Genomic DNA, 14,292 nt, shown 5'->3' with positions numbered 1-14,292 from the left:
ACAGACTAAAGGGGCCTAAACAGCAGCATCATGGCACCATTGGATTTGAGATGCTGTTGGACGGAGAAGCTTCTAGGAGCCATGTAATCTCTCACTCGCAACACATTTTTTCCATATCTCTCTGTATGAGAAGAATCCATCCGGCCAAAGCCTCTGTGGCGACAGAAAGCGCTTCATGCCGATCTCCACATGGGCATGTCTACATGCAATAACAGAAAAACGTACACGTAAAGCGTAACACATGCACATACTTCAGCACAAACATATGCATTCGCACGCATGCACACCCAACGTGCCCCCAGCTGTTCTTTGCCCTCACTGCAAGCAGCAGGTGTAGGGTGGACCTTGAGGGACAGGGTTGGAGTGGGCGTGGCTTTTTCAGAGAACAGAATTGCTATTGTTAGAGCTATGTGCTCCCTCCTACGATGTGACTGGAAATTTGTATCTTGTTCTTTCTGCTTTGTGTAATGCTAGGCCACAGCTGCAAAACAAAGCGTTCATGACAATTCTAGATAATGCCTTATTTGTTTCCTCTGGCTTGTTAAACCCCATTGGGACCCGTCCAGCAGTTTTGAGCTTCATGTCTTTTCAACACTTGTTGAATTCTGCGCTCTTAAGTTAAAGCAGGGTGATTCAAGTCCCCCCCAACATGGTTTCCAAAGTTTATCAGTTGCATTTTACAACATTCAATGGAAAGTAATCAAAAACATACTCTTTTTGTGTTATCCATCCATCTATATTTACGTACTTATCATCCATCCATCCAGAAACTACATTAAATTGCAACGTTTAAGGGAAAACTCAATATTTAATAGGCTGATCTGCTTGAGTCTAAAAGGAACCCAGCCAACCCCCCTACCCCAATGCAAAAAAACACTGGTCTAAATGCTCAGGAAACAAAGCAAGGGCCAAAGGCATTAATGTCTAATTATGTCTCAATCTGTGGGTAGAAGAAACACAAATGCATGTTAACAAATACACAAAGGGACAGTCCAAACTGAAGCAGATGTGATAGGATCCGAGGCGGCTGGGAAAAAAGGACCCTGCAAGCACCTGTTAATATTTAAAAACAATGGAAGTGCAAGAATTAAGGAAAACTGAGCAGTGGTGACATCATCATTTTTCAAACGGGCTCATTCGGGAGGGGGTTGTTGGTGGGGTCTGTTAGGGGGTCAGCTGGTTCCAGGGCAGGAAACCGAGAAAGAAGGAATTTGAGAGCTCAGGAACTCAGCAGCTATGTTCGAAAGATTTAGCGAACAATGTGGAGCTGGAAGTGACCTGCACATCTCATTTAATATTGTGTATTTGCTTGGAATCTTGTCAAACTCCATGTTTTGTCCCCCCCAAAATACAAGTACTATAAAGAACCACATATAAATTGCTGTGGCTAGGTGTTTTTTTTTCAGTTACTAGAAAGAACAGTCTATTAAACTTAAACCGCCTCCATGGAGGCTTAAGAAAAAACATACGAAACTGCTTTCAAGCCTCTTTGTTTGATTCCAACTGCACTTAAAAAATCATTATCTATGCATAAGGGTAGTTCACTCTTAAAAGCTACAGTATACGAGCTGTAGGAGCACAGGAAATTAAGTAAACTAGCACATTCGGTAAAGCCTAATACCCAATGGGCCATGCAAAGCATTTGGAGCCCCCCAACTTGGCGCTTTTGAAGTAGGCAACTAATCATTTGTGCATGGGCCCAGCACAATACAATTTATCTTTTTATCTGCTCTGTTTACAGCCGCCAGATTCGGAGACCCTTTGAAATGTGCCGCGGTGTCACAGTGCTTCATTCATCTCCCGAGTTCTCAATTAAAACCCACTGCTCATAAGCTGAGAGGAACGAAGAGGAATGCTCACTGTGGAACATCTGCAAACATCACATCGGAGAGGGCACGAAACCCCCATCTCAAAATGGTGAGAAAACGGAGAGCATCTTCTTTCTTCTCTCAAGGGTGGGGGGGAAAGTATGGCAATGAGCTGTGGAGGAAGGTGGGGCTTATGGGGGCTTCTGCAGAAGAGCCTTTGTGCCAAGATCACAACCAGATGGTGCCAAGAGCGTCCAAACAGGAATGAGTGCATGTCTGCAATTTTCAGCAATTTGTCAGATTTAAGGGTTCACCCCCAATACCACCTGATAGACAAATAAAATCCACGCCCATGCAATAATTTGAAACACTCCGGCACCCCCCGGAGAGCCAATCTGCTGCCCAGTTGCTCATTCAGTGACAAGACAAGGCCATGAAGTGAATCATTGAGCCTGCATAATCTGAAATATTCATCATCTTTTCCCTCGGTCTGTGTCCCGGTGGAGTGAAGATGTTGAAATCTGCACAGTCTTCACACGCTTTAAATCCATCACACGGCACATTCGCGCAAAAAAAAAAGAAAAAAAAAAAGCCTTGAACCAAAACAAACATTTGAATAAATAAACATGTGCGACAGCGAGTTAATCCCTCTGCTGGCACGTCGTAAATCCAGCCTCAAATTTTTGGCCTTTAAAGGATTTTTGCCACACACGCTCACTATATTCCACTGCTTACATAATCAGTCCACAAAATTATTTTCAAGAAATGTAACTTTGGTCTATAATTCCCACATTGTCAGGTGAATGAGCAAAAAGAGGCAATACTTTGTCCTGTTTGTTGTTTCATAGTTTTTTCTTTTTTTCTGGTGAATCATAATCATAAAGCCTTTACGTATGTGAAAAAAATAAATAATGAAATCGTAACATTGTATTGTGTTTTTATTTCGTTTCATGATTTGTTGTATTTTTTAAATGAATTATGTTATTTAATTCTTTTTATTTTTATTATTATTATTATTGTAAAAACTTTAGTATGTTAAAAAGAAAACCACAATAAATTACTGATAAATTATTAACAGATTATTATTATTAACTTTTTTAAAGTCATTGGTGTTATCAATGTTAAAAATGTGTAATTTGAAAAAAAATATCAAATCTTTTGGCAAAGCAGTTCCAAGTTCAAAGTAACAAGGTTTCATTTTTGTGTCCTGGGTAACTGTTTGCTGTGTGGTCATGTGCTATAAATGCAGTTTGAATATGCATACTAAATGCAATTTCTGATCATGCAAATACCCCGCGCTACACCTCATATTCTGTATAATATGTGCTTTCACTGGATTTATTGCACTGTAAATGCAGTAGGTTGTACCAGGGATTGAGTAAGTGTGATAATAAGTCCTACAACCTTTTTCCACAAAGTTGTTCATGTTTATACCATAAGGAATGTTTTCGGTGTACTTTGAGTCCATAGCTCACTTCTGACTGAGCGACTTTGTTTTGGCCATCCTTGCACTGTTGATCCTGGACATGCATAGACAGGCTTTGTGTTTCACAGACAAAAGAACTTGTGTCTGTAGGTGTTGGCCAAGCATGACTTCATAAGATGTGTGTGGTCATGCGTCCGTGCGGGTAAACACTGGGCAGAATGTGAAGAACATACCTTCATTTGTTTGAGTTTGCATACCACTGTGTCCATGAGGACCGAGAGCAGATGACTTGTACCATCTGTGGCATGAGATTCCCGCTAGCCACTGTTGCTTCAAGGCCCGTCTAATTGCCCACTTATCCCATTCACCACTTCGCCCATCTTAGACTGTTTTCAAGGCTGTCGTCACTGTCGCAATGGCAAATGATTTTAAATTATGGCCTGGCATGTCCTTGTCAATAGACGTCCCGAATCTTAACGTGAATTGGTTGGTCTATAACCTCCAAAGGTTTGTTTCCACATGCTGGCTGACAGACATATATCATCTTAGCCGGTTTACGTCATTTCAAAATATTTTACGGCCATTTGTAAAAAGATGTTTTGAGGGGAGCAGCCTATATGTTGTTTTCCAGTTTATCTAATTTACTGCTAAACTAGCCTTATCTTGAGTAACAACATATTACCATGTAATTTCTCTGTGATTTATCTTATTAGCAGCACAACCACCTCGTCTGTATTAGCTTCCCGGCCTCCGCCTCTCACGCTGACTAGCGTAACCGACAGCCGCCACCTATAACGAGAGGGTATGATTACTAATAACAGTTAATTAGGCTTGTCAGAGAGTTTCTCTGAAAAACAGGAAGGGGGAGGGAACAGTCAAGGAAACAAAAGACCCACTATGGCTGAAGTCTTCTCTACTCTTTTACTGGATCTAACTTCACTGGATTCCTTCACTTTACTTTCCTTTACTTTCTGCATGTCTCTGAATAATGGAAACATTCTATTCATATTTATGGGAATATGCCATGCACATATGTACCTAGAAATGGCCTAAGATAAAATATGTAAATATATTGAACATCATGAATTATTTAAATATAATTTATATATTGTATAAAATATGTATCAAATATATATTTTAAATATGTATAAAATATATTATGTTTATTCATTATATTAGTTTATTAATATTAGTATTTATTATATATATATATATATATATATATATATATATATATATATATATATATATATATATATATATATATATATATATAAATTTTGATTTTTAAACCTCTCATTTTATTTTATAAATCACTTTTATCTAAATTGTATCTATTATAAATGAAACACTCTTATATTAATATGGATACTAATATTAGTACTGGTATTAGTATTCACCGCCAGTAATAATTAAGCTGTTCAGAGCAGCTGAGCTCTGGACGACTATAAAGAAGGGATTTTTTATTTTTGGCAGAAAAGAGAGATTGGCTGGGAAGGCATGGGGCTGTATGTGTTAGTAATTTTAAAGTTGTGGGGGTCTAACTCCCACAATGCACTGGCAAATTCCTTTAACATATGGCACGTCGGGAAAGGGGTGGTTGACCTCTGGCCTCTCGAAAGTCTCTTGAGACGGCCAAGTCAGGCTGCAAAAGAGATCTAACTTCACAGCACACAGCCAGACTCTCTGTGACTGGTATAACAATCACTTTCCATCTTACATTTCCCCCGAAAATTCCACCCATTGTCTTCATGACTTTCGCAAAGAGGGATCTTTTCTGCCATTTGTAGTCCCTGTGTAGTTTTGCGACGCTTTGTTAATGTGCAATACATTATTTCAACACATGTGATCCATTAAGGTAGAGCCAAGAGAAAGCACAGGAAACAGTCTTTCTGAAAACGTGTTACCCCCTTTTCAACTGTTTCCAGAGGCAGAGTGTCCCCACTGACCCCAACTACTTCCTCACAGTATGATTTTTGAGCTTCTGCTCTTATTTTCATATAAACACATCATGCATTCAGTGATTTCAAATTGCTCTAGCTGTACTAGAATCTTTTGTGGTCCCATCAGATCGCCTGTCGATTAGATTGTACTTCCTAGTGATACAAATCATACTTCAGTTATAGGATTTTGAATAAGGCACTGCATCAGTCAACCTCTGATAGTGAACAAATGGGTGAAGAATTGAAATCCTGTTCTCTATTCATTTTATTTTCCATTCCCAAAGTAATCTGTTTTCTTTAAGGGTATGTTTACACAACAGCGATGTACTAAACAACTGAAAAGTTTATCCTTTACGTTTTTGAAAAGTTTTGCGTACAGACAACAGCTTTGTTAAAACGATTCCCGTTCATGCAGATCTGTGAAAACAACTGAAATTGCTGTATTATTCATGCCAGGCCAGTAGTTGGCGATGCCACTTTGTAAATAAAACAAAACACTATGCGCCTGTGCACATCACTATAGATTGAACAGGTTACGCATGCGCATGACGTCTCCATTTTCACAAATTCACAGTTTTGTAGTTTGCTCAGAGACGATAAAGACTTTCAAAAACTTGAATTTTGAAACCTTTCTTTTTTTAATTGCACGTTCAGGCCCCCAAAATACTGTTAGTCAAAATGGCCAAAACATATAAAAGGTTTTCTGTTTAAACACCCCCTAAATGTGTGAGATTTCTGATTTATTGGCCGCAATACGGAAAAAAAGCGGTAAAACTATTTGCACTACAAACCAGTGTGTTTATAAATAAAATAATAATTTAAAAGAATATGATAGCAAATACCAATTTGCAATATATAGCAGCATAACAGACTGTTTTTGTACAAGTAAAACAACTGGATGACACAGGAAGACTTGCACATAAAGTTACAAATGGCCGTCTTTGCTCTTACATAAAAATAAAAGGGGTTACTACAATTGAATTTACTTAAACCCTACCCTAAAAGCAACTCTTGTTGTTGTCCGCTATTTTCTTAAATGATTCTAATATAAATAACAAGAAGTGTATGCTTTTGTAGTGTCAATGGTAACTAAAAAGTTTAGTAAATAGTACATTCGTAAGTACTATTGTAAATACGTTAAGATAAATGTTCGAAAAAATTCTGTTCACCTTAACAAATTTTAAACGCAACTTTGCAGGCAAAAAGGTCTATTTCTTGAAACATCACTCATACAGAAGTGACTTTTAAACCAACCAGCATTCATTTGGTCTGTGTTTCACATTTGATGTGAAATCTGTGTGAGGAAATGTATCACTCTTAACCAAAATTCTTGATTGCGCAGATTCCTTGCGCACATTTCACAGGTGACTGGACCTTTTTCCTACTTTAAACTCTCAAAACCATGTAACTGTGTAATTTAATATTTTCTTTCAAATTCTTAAGAAAAAAAATCTGGAAAAGCATTGCAATGTCATATATTACAGCTCATGTTAGAACAGTACCTACAGTATGAATTAATTGCGATAAACAAGATATGATAAACAAAAATGACCAGATTCTTGATGTCTTCTTTGTCCTATCAATCAACTAATCCAACAGATGGCCACTCAGCTCTTGGTGTGTTCTAGATGACCTCAAAATTGATGTCAAGTATCTAGATCAGAGTTCTTCGAGAAAAACAGACAGCAGCATTCCAAAGGTTACAAAAATCGCAGGAGGTCTCTTTCCATCAAAGAAGTCATGCTACAACTGCAAATATAATCAGGTCAACACGACCCTCGTCACCAACAGTCATAGATCGAATTGCAACTCATCCAACAGGTGCATCTCCAAAGCGCACCATGGGATCTCTAATTGATGGCTCTCACAATATCAAAGGCTGGACAAATAGTAGCTTGGGGCATTTCGCTCGAGTTGATAGATCTGTGGGGTGGTAGAGGAAGGGTCTGAGGGTTAGGGTCAGGATGCATCCGAGGCCTTCATTATGCCAATGAAAGGGGTCGTGTTCGAGGCCTAGTTTGTGTAGACCCTGTGGGGGAGAAGATGCATGAGAGGTCGGTTGCAGGGTGTGAATGGGACAACTGCGTTGGGGAGGATAGGAGTCCCTTTGTATCCTGCCAATAAAAAATCGCGACCAATTATCTGTGTCTGTCCCTCAAGTGGAATTCCAGGGCACTTTTTGAAAAACACTACGATTGGGGGAGGTGAAGAGTTTGGCATAAAGAAAGCAAAGATGGTGGGATTTCTTGGGTTGTGAAGCCCCCCTTTTCTGTAACGCCTTTCCCATATTGTGCCTTGATGGAAAGTTTGTTGCGTTGGTCGAATTCAGGTTTACTTGAATGCAAGTTGTCTGCTGCCATGTCTTGAATCTAGTTTTTGACATAAACACAATCTCTAATTTATAAAGGCCATGTTTTAGGGCCAACTAAAAGTCATAACGTTAAAACAATCTCATAATAGACCCTTTTTTGAGAATAAAATTGTAGAATTTTAAAGATTAAGTTATATTATTACGAGAATAATGTCAAAATTGCGATATTGAAGTAGAATGAATTCTCACAATGTAAAGACTTTATACTTGAAATCATAGTTGGTGTTGATTTCCAAATTCAGTTCAATTTTAATGTGTTCTAATGTTTTATTGTATTATATTATATCTTGTGAGTTAAGTTAGGGATTGCGATATTGATTAATCAACCAATCACTCTTAAAGAAGCACTGAATGATTAGGCAGGTTTGTATGTGATTCTTTACATAATACACGTTTAATAAGTCTCCACCAGAGTTTATAGAATCCAAAATGCAGTTACTAAAAATTCATTCAGACTGTAGTGAAGCGTACATTGTGAAAAGGAGTAAATTGAAAAAAAAAAAAAGTTGCTAAAACCCATGTGCTAGGCATTAAATGTTAATTGCTGCTAAATTGCCAGTGTTTAGTACAGCCTTGTTAAGTATACTTTACTTTTTCCAATGAAATTTTTCATCTTTGACAGGTGAAATGGGCCTCATTGTAATTCCTCTGGAAATTGCCTCAGATTTGTTGTTTTTTCTTTTCAAAGTTTCCATTTGTTGATATTATTAGAATAGTGTCAGAATCCATTTCAATCTACTGTATTTTCCATTTTGTATCTTCTGGATTATCACAAATAACTTCTTAAGCACTTAAATGGATTTTAAACATCAGCTCAATAAGCTTTATCTCTCTCTCAGTAATGATGGATGAATAACAAAAAAAGACCAGCATGCATTTCTCCAATCCCCTCTAACATTGTGATCCAGGGCTAATTGGAGAACTTTGGGTAAGGTATGTTGTGTGGGACCTTTGACCTGGTGGGGGTGGGTACTATTATTGAATAGGTATAGAATGACTGAGCCTCCGGTGACCCCACTCCGACCTTTTCCCTTCAGTCCCACATGGTTGCCAATAGTGATGGTTGATCTTCACCTGTCAAAGCAAGACTTTGACTAAAGACTTGCAGCTTGGGAGGAGGAAACCAAAACAAAGAAGGAAGGAAAGAAAGAACAACACATATAAACTGGCCTCTCACTGCCCTGGCTTTTTTAAACAGAAATGCATGACTGGCCATCAGAGGTGAAAGACATTCATTACATGCCTGTTCACTTTCTATACAGTTGTTTTTGCGCTTTTTGTTTTTAAGCTGCTGTGTCATCTCCTTTTGAGTTATAAAATACATGTTCCGCATCATCAGGTGTGTATAGTCGATAAAAGGCCGACTGCCAGCAGCCAAGGTGGGGAGCCTAAGCACTGTTTGGTGTTGTAACGGTATGACATGTCTTTCACTAGCTTCTAGCATGTTTTTCAAATGCCTTTTCTTTGAAAACACGGGCAGTTGAATGATGACTTGTGTTCTTTCAACGCTAAACTGAGCTTCCTCTCACCTCTTGGATTTCATGACACTTTTTGTTCTCAAACTGGTATGCGTTTGAACTAAATTGCTAATTATCTCTTTGCGCTGCTGTATTTGTAAGTGCTAGTTCTCCACCAAAGGATTAAAGTGTCATGATGGAGTATGTAATGTTTGTTACAATGGTCTGTATTTAATGTTAATTTTTGTTTAGCAGGTCAGTGATGTAAAAGAGTGTCTGTGATAACGAAAATTAAGGAAAACCTAGTTTAAAAATCGCGACAAGTTGTGGTTTTGAAAAACCTTTATTCTAAGAATAGTTTTAAAGTAGTTCTAAAAATGTCATGTGGTGTAACCATCAAGTAAACATGCATTTACATTTTAATATTTAAAAAATATGTATGTATTTAAATATAAACATTATTTAATGTCATGAATTAATTAGCATAAATCGTAATTAGTATTGTTTTTTGGAGGGGATGTACCACTTGACATTTTACAGCTAACTTTGGTTCGTCATAAAAAGGTCAAACTATCTAATATTTTAAGACTGACACACAATCATGAGGGTCATACACGTATAAAAACATAGACATAATGTCCGTCACGTCACACATAGGTTTCTGAAGAGCGGTTTTGAAGCTCAAAGTGGGCGGAGGGGGCCATCGCCATCTTGGCAGCGCACGTCATGATAATCGAAAATGGGCGAAAAGGGGGGAGCTGTTTGCTGAAGCAAAACATATACATGGATGAATCGTTCACAATAAGATGGATAACCTGCATTTACAAAATAGATGGGTGAAGAGTGGATTTGAATGTCATGCCAATTTTAAAAGAATGTTTATTATAGAAGAAGTGCATTCAAGTCATCGTTTGTATGAATGCTTTTTAAATGCATTTTTTATAAATCATAAAACATCACATAAGTGACCCAAGTTCTCTCAGAATGCTTGGAAAGTGTGACTTTTTGGACTTGAGAGCAGAAAGGGAAGCTAACGAGCTCAGTCTTTCAGATAACACAAGCGGCCTCCTCGTAAAAAGCCAATAATCCTTACAGTTCTGGTTGAGTAGCTTAAGACCCCCCTTGATCTTTGGGAGGATGGGAGTCAAACATTCCAATCCCTGTGATCCCCCTCCGGCGATCTCTCTTGGTGTAAAAGACAAATTTGGCCCAGATCCTTTTCCCCGGGAGTTTTATTTGCATTAAAAAGAGGTTATGAAAATAACTCGTCGAAGTTGAGGGGGCTGGCGGAGTCTACGTCTGGAGTAGAAGGATTGAGTGAATCTTTTTGTCAGGAAGCTGACGATTCTTCTCATCTGCTTCTTTGTTTATTTCGGCAGACCTCAACAATTCCGTCTGTTCACATGTGCAGTCTATAAGGGGCGTCAGGCATGGACGGGGCTACCTGTTAACAGTTGTGCTTTTATTCCACGCACCCCAGGGAGGCAGCAGGCATGGTTCCCTTCTGCTTAAAGACTTGGCCGTGGAGCCAGAGACACATCTGGTCCGTTTAAGCCGTGCAGATGCTACTTGGAACCATCTCCATCTCAACGAAAGAATATGGCGCATGTAATAATGATCTCTTTTTCTTCAAATGGTCTCATCGGCAGAGCATTTGGACCGAGATGTGTCAACAGGAATATAATCTGGAACGAATCGAGCAAATTGTGACTCTGACTGGCAAATCTCAAGTTCCCAGTGTCTTTTCGTGTAAACTGGCTGGAATGCTGTGAAAGTTCTCAGCATATACATGGCAAAAATCCAAGATGTCTTCAAATCCAATATGCCTCCATTCTTTTGGTGCAATCTGTTCATTAAAATTATACCAAGGAGGAGCATTGAAGGATTGGTTTGGCTGATGGAGCTCTTCCTGACAACTTTTGAAAGGTCATATTTTGGTTAGACAAGGTCTAACTAGCCAAAACATATACTATGATCTCTTGGTTGCACAGCTGAGCCTTACTCATAGAGGTCGTCTGCTAGCCATCACCGCATTTTTAACAAGTACATGCCAAACCAGAATTTTGCTGAGTGGCGTTTTCATGTTACAATATTTTATGACTATGTGACTGTTGTTTTTTTAGGCAACATGATGAAGCACGTGCTCACATGCACCAAGAAGGTGCGACCTGATGTTCACGGCCCTGTTCTAGAGTGATGGAAAAACTGCGCTGTGACACACACAAGATCTTGCGAGTGTTGCTTAAGAGGGAGATACCGCTCCATGTGGCCCCAGAGAGCCATGAAGCCGGATATGCGCCATTCCTGGTCCAGTCCAGACACAAGGGCCTGTCTGGAATGCAATGTGTTGGCCATCTGCAGATGGATGTTCACGGCCGCTCTCCAAAGACCAAACACTCGCCTGAGAAAGATGATTTTGTCATCTCCTTGCCGTTCATCTGAAAGCGTTAAATGTGGAAACTCATTCTTTGGTTGATTTATTGATTTAGCAATCAGCCCGAACCGACTGCTCACAGGAAAACTAGGTCATGCCGAAAGTCAGTGACTCAACAGCGACAGTTTTGTCTGTGAATAAGGTTGCTCTAAGAAATATATGCGAGTTTTATAAACAACGAGTTCATCAGGACACGCTCGGGTGACGGAACAAGTATGGAAGGAGATGAAAGATTTGGGCTTTCTCTCTGATCCTTTGGTTGGCTCTTATTGTCTCCACAGCGTTCTCCTGAGATGAGGGTTATGGACTACAGAGAGGATGAATTTGGCTGCACTCCAGCCACATCTGCTGTACTGCTGTTACACTTCTCTCTCTTGTATTTTTACACTTACCGCTCTCGTTTTTTGCAGCGTGTGCACACTCTTTTTCAGGCTTGCGAGACACTAATGACACGTTGCCTATGGATTAGAATTGAACCATGGCATTCTTTCATTTCCTGATTCAGTTAGGTAGATGGCAGGATAAAAATGGTTCACGTAATAAGTTTGAGAATGCCTTATGGATTTAGTTTTTTTTTTTCACTTCTTATATTTCTGTCTTTGAAGTTGTAAGCCACTACTACTTTACACTTTTTATACATTTCAGAACAGCAACCACTCCACTTTTCTTAACTTCTCTCTAATGTCGATGTCAATAATCTCAATAATGCCCAGATTTTACCCAGAGATGTTGTAATTTAAAACAAATTGGCCACGCCCCATGGGAAGTTCAACTGAAATGTCAGGAAGTCAAATGCATTGCAACAAAACATAAATGATTATTTAACTAATTTTGACTTTTTTTTTTTTTTTTGACAAATAGCAAAATTAATTGTTAAATTTCTCCTGATGCTGTATGTAGAAGAAATTGTTTCTCAACTGATTTGGCATATTTCTCTACAATATGTATAATAATTCACTGTAATATGACCAATAATTTCGACATACAACATTACAAAAATCCATCATATTTTTTTCAGAAAGCTTTATGAAAATATTGACATTAAATGTAGAATTTCAAATATCATAATTTTTGCACCCTCAATTACCTAAATATTTCAAATGATTATTTTTGTATTGTTTTGTTTAATTTTTAAATGATAACAGATAACTTTAAAATGTCATTGTTTGCTCCTTAAAAACTAATTGAAAATAAAATGTTTAAATGTTATTTGTTAAATATCCATATATAAATGTGATCACAAAATGAATGTTGAAATAAAATAATAATGCTAATAATAATAATAATAAAATAATAATAATAAGTTATGCATTTTTATACTTCAGATAAATTTATGAAAATATTTACATTAAATTTAGAATCTCAAATATCATCATGTTTGCTACATATATATATATATATATATATATATATATATATATATATATATATATATATATATATATATATATATATATATATATAAACTTCTGATGCAAAACCCTTTAAGCCAATCTAAGATTTTTCTAACCTTAAAAGGTTTTATAACCTTTTCTTTTCTTTGAAAGTGAAATTACTGAACCTAAACCTAGGAACCTGCTAAAAATCCTCATTTAAAAGAAAAAGTCTTAGACGGTCTTGGAGGTTTTTCATCTGAAGTCTTCATTTAGATGATGGTTACAGGTGGACATTTAAATTTGACAAGCCAGTTGACAACCAACATTTAAGATACACCTTAATTAATGTATAAATAGAGCGTTCAGCAACTCTATGTGAATGGTCATATTCTGGGAAGAGAGGATGAATAACAAGGACACACTGAACAGACGGAGGTGTGTTTATGTCTGTTGGAAAGGAAGGAAGATAAAGCTGGGGGAAAAAAAAGTAAAATCAAGGCCTTGTCAATTAGTTGCATCTAATCCGTGACTGTTTAATAAGACACATCTTTCTCTTTCTCTCTCCAGCACTGCACTGTGCTTGAACCTGCCCTGGATGCCAGCAGCAGATAATTATAAACCTTGTGAGGGCTCACTGTACAGAGAGGGGGGATAGACGGAGTCGTGCACTGAACTCCTGACCCTCTTCACACACCAAGCGTCTGTTGTGGACTCCGGGAGGTGCAAGATGGGTCACAGCAAGCTGTGAAGGGGAGACCAGAGGTGGGGGAGATTGGGGCATTGAGAGGGGGTGGATGGAGCGGAACAGTAGCTACTGTGTAGAGAGATTACCCTGCTACTGTGCCGCCATCAAAGCCACAGCAGAGATGGAGTGTATATATGTCATATCATTGGTAAAGAAGTTGGTGATCAGATTGTTTTTGTTTTGTAATAGTTATTTGCAGTACTTCAGATTCCACATATTAAAGGAAACCCTTCTGACTCAAAAGGGGGTATTACTGATGTATTTTGTGTTATAGAATTAAACATGAAAATATCTTGAGCTTGTGTGAACATTTAACTACAAACCCATTCAAAAAAATAAATAAAAATAAAAAAGGACCAATTATTTGCTAGACAATGGAACTGGAAATTCTAAAATGCTCATTAAATTTTCTTCGTGAAGAATCCATTTTTGGAAATTCCTATTGTTATATATTAGCAAATATGCTAATTATAATGAAAACAACATACATGTCGTTCCAAACTCGTAGGATTTTCTTTCTACCATATTTTGAAGGACACTGGTAACCAAACAACATTGATGCATTTACACAACACCATTTTTAACTAAAAATGAAAAAAAAGGTTTTATACCTTTTGGGGGCCAGAATGCGCAAACTTTTGAGAACAAATTTCAGAGTGCAAGGTTTTGAAAACGATACTGTTATCATCTCTGTGTTGACTAAAAAAAATGCAAATTTGCTAATATTTGTGT

General features: G+C 37.8%; 1 long non-coding RNA gene across 1 annotated transcript; it reads left to right on the top strand.

Moving 5' to 3' along the window:
- Positions 1–1,746: 1,746 nt before the first annotated feature.
- On the top strand, positions 1,747–13,982 carry LOC127943068 (uncharacterized). The gene is made up of 2 exons (XR_008149539.1): positions 1,747–1,917; positions 13,383–13,982. It is a non-coding gene; the product is annotated as an uncharacterized LOC127943068 (long non-coding RNA).
- The last annotated feature ends 310 nt before the right edge of the window (positions 13,983–14,292 follow it).

The sequence above is a fragment of the Carassius gibelio genome, chromosome A22 (assembly GCF_023724105.1).
Source record: "Carassius gibelio isolate Cgi1373 ecotype wild population from Czech Republic chromosome A22, carGib1.2-hapl.c, whole genome shotgun sequence".
Classification (NCBI taxonomy): domain Eukaryota; kingdom Metazoa; phylum Chordata; class Actinopteri; order Cypriniformes; family Cyprinidae; genus Carassius; species Carassius gibelio.
The sequence above is the reverse complement of the archived record's forward strand: the minus strand, read 5'-3'. Positions and strand labels throughout refer to the sequence as shown.